We start from the raw sequence: 3,892 nt of genomic DNA, 5'->3' as shown, positions 1-3,892 counted from the left end.
ATTATAGAAGATAGCACCATATTCTGCCCCTCAGCAAACTGAAAACTATTATAAATGTCCAGCACATCCTCTCCTATCACATGAAGGAAAATGGATGCCTTTGTTTTGTCAGCCTCTGTATCAGCTCCACATGCAGCAAGATATTTATTAAACCTTTGCTTAAATCTTTTCCAGTTTTCAGACAAGTTACCAGACATCAGCATGCCGGTTGGAGGAGCTAGTTTATCCATGGTTACTCACTGTTTGAAGAGAGGAGCACACGGCAGGCTTTGCAGACACCGAGTATCACAGGCTTACAGACTTCTGCAAGATTCTTTCACACTCTGAGAGCACTAGCAGTCCAAGTTAAAATTCTTCTGACACCATGTTTTGTTCATGTTTGTAAATCCAGTCATCAGGACACAGAGACATGTGAGTTTACTGCTGTGCTGTTTATTCCACCACCAACTCCAGGCACACTGCACACTGGACCACCCACTTCCCAGCATCCCCCTGGTCCTAGGGACTATCACTGAAGATTCAGGCTTACACATGTTAGTAAGGGAGTGTCTACAAATATTAAGCATTCTAATACACTAACATCACACTGCCGTTCATGGCTGAGGAGGAAGTTGACGTTGAGGGAGTTGGTGGTGTGGCTTGCAGGAGCTTGGGTACAAGAGGAAGAAGGGATTTAGGTGTCAGTGGACTGCTTATGCTCTTACCCAAAGTTTCACAACTTGACACTGACTTCTGATGAATGCGCTGCAGGTGACTTATAAGGGAGAATGTTCCTAGGTGATTAACATCCTTACTCCTACTTTTTACAGATTGACAGATGCAACAAACAGCTTGACACCTGTTTTTGTGGAGAAATAATTCCACACCGAAGAGGTGGCTTTTTTGGTAGTTTGCCCAGGCATGACAATGGGCTTCTTCATCCCACGGACAACAGGTGTCTCCCCCGATGCCTGACTTAAACAAACCACATCACCATCAGAATCCTCATCATCAACTTCCTCCTCAGCGCCAGCAACACCCATATCCTCATCCTGGTGTACTTCAACAGTGACATCTTCAATTTGAATATCAGGAACTGGACTGTGGGTGCTCCTTCCAGCACTTGCAGGGGGTGTGCAACTGGTGGAAGGAGCCACGTCTTCCTGTCCAGTGTTGGGAAGTTCAGGCATCGCAATCGCCGACACTTGGACTCTCCTTGGGGATTTGTGATACCATCTCAGAACGCAGTTCTTTTCCGTGCTTATTCCAGCTTAACTCTTTTAATTTTTCTAGCGGGAGGATGAGGACTTCCATCGTCATGTGAAGCTGAACCACTAGTCATGAACACAGGCCAGGGCCTCAGCCATTCCTTGCCACTCCGTGTCGTAAATGGCATATTGGCAAGTTTACGCTTCTCCTCCGACCATTTAAATTTATTTTTATTGGTCTTTTTACTGAACTTTGGCTTTTTGGATTTTACATGCCCTCTACTATCACATTGGGCATCAGCCTTGGCAGACGACGATGGCATTTCATCGTCTATGTCATGGCTAGTGGCAGCAGCTTCAGCACTAGGAGGAAGTGGTTCTTGATCTTTCCCTATTTTATCCTCCAAATTTTTGTTCTCCATTATGTTTCTGGAGTTATATAAGACAATATGCGGCACAGGAATGACTGATGGCTGATGGCCAGGACACTACCACTGGTCTTATGCAGCACAACACAGCAACACTGTAAGGGACTTGTTGTTGTTGTTATTATTATTATTATTATTATTATTATACGGCAGCAGTGGACATATAGCAGCAGCGTATACTACTGTGACTGCCTAGTCACTGGAATGACTGATGGCCAGGACACTACCACTGGTCTGATGCAGCACAACACAGTAACACTGTAAGGGACTTGTTGTTGTTGTTGTTGTTGATATAATACGGCAGCAGTGGACATATAGCAGCAGCGTATACTACTGTGACTGCCTAGTCACTGGAATGACTGATGGCCAGGACACAACCACTGGTCTGATGCAGCACAACACAGCAACACTGTGAGGGACTTGTGGTTGTTATTATTATTATTATTATTATTATTATTATTATTATAATACAGTAGCAGTGGACATATAGCAGCAGCGTATACCACTGTGACTGTTCTCCATTATGTTTCTGGAGTTATATAACACAATATGCGGCACAGGAATGACTGATGGCTGATGGCCAGGACACTACCACTGGTCTGATGCTGCACAACACAGCAACACTGTGAAGGACTTGTTGTTGTTGTTATTATTATTATTATACAGTAGCAGTGGACATATAGTAGCAGCATATACCACTGTGACTGCCTGATCACTGGAATGACTGATGGCCAGGACACTACCACTGGTCTGATGCAGCACAACACAGCAACACTGTGAGGGACTTGTGATTGTTATTGTTATTATTATTATTATTCTGTAGCAGTGTACATATAGCAGCAGCGTATACCACTGTGACTGCCTGATCACTGGAATGACTGATGGCCAGGACACAACCACTGGTCTGATGCAGGACAACACAGCAACACTGTAAGGGACTTATTATACAGCAGCACTGGACATGTGGCAGCAGAGGACACCACCACTGTGACTGGTCACTGGAATGACTGATGGCCAGGACACAACCACTGGTCTGATGCAGGACAATACAGCAACACTGTAAGGGACTTATTATACAGCAGCACTGAACATATGGCAGCAAAGGATACCACCACTGTGAATGGACACTGGACTGACTGATGCACAGGACACTAGCACTGGTCTGATGCCAGACAACACATATAATTATACAACAGCACTGGGCATGGGTTGCGGTCAAGATGCCGCCGGCCAGAATCCGGTGGTCGAAATCCCGACCGCCACAATCCCGACCGCCACAATCCCGACATATTCTCCCTCCGTGGGTGTCCACGACACCCATAGAGGGAGAATATAATAGTGTGCCGAGCGCAGCGAGGCACCGTGCCCGCAGCGTGGTGAGCGAAGCGAGCCCGCAAGGTGCTGCGTTCCGCTCACCACCCCTGTCGGGATTGTGTGGTCGGGATTCCGGCGTCGGTATTTTGACCGCCGGCCTTTAGTACTGATCCCCTGGGCATATGGCAGCAGATGACAGCACCACTGTGAATGGTCACTGGACTGACTGATGCCCAGGACACTACCACTGGTCTGCTGCAGGACAACACAGCAACACTGTAAGGGACTTATTATACAGCAGCACTGGACATATGGCAGCAAAGGACACCACCACTGTGACTGATGCAGCACAACACACCACCACTGATCTTATGCAGTACAACACAGCACCACTGGACAGCACTGGACATATGGCAGCAGAGGACACAAGCACTGTGACTGGACAGAATCAGCACAAGTCACGGACACTGAGGACACTGAGAGAACGGAGTCACGTCCTCTCTGTACACTCTCCAATGACAGAGTGAAAATGGCGGGGACGCGCGGCTCCTTATATGCAATCCAAATCCCGCAAGAATCCGACAGCGGGATGATGACATTTTGCCTCGTTCGGGTTTCCGAATCAGGTGGGAGAACCTGAGCCTGGCTCGGAACCGGACTCGATTTGTGAATTTCGGTATGGTTCGGTTCTCTGATAGCCGAACCCGCTCATCTCTAATCTATATATATATATATATATATATATATTAGAGATGAGCGCCTGAAATTTTTCGGGTTTTGTGTTTTGGTTTTGGGTTCGGTTCCGCGGCCGTGTTTTGGGTTCGAACGCGTTTTGGCAAAACCTCACCGAATTTTTTTTGTCGGATTCGGGTGTGTTTTGGATTCGGGTGTTTTTTTCCAAAAACACTAAAAAACAGCTTAAATCATAGAATTTGGGGGTCATTTTGATCCCAAAGTATTATT

This window comes from Pseudophryne corroboree, chromosome 1 (genome assembly GCF_028390025.1).
Source record: "Pseudophryne corroboree isolate aPseCor3 chromosome 1, aPseCor3.hap2, whole genome shotgun sequence".
NCBI classification, from domain to species: Eukaryota; Metazoa; Chordata; class Amphibia; order Anura; family Myobatrachidae; genus Pseudophryne; species Pseudophryne corroboree.
Note: the sequence above shows the minus strand (reverse complement) of the source record.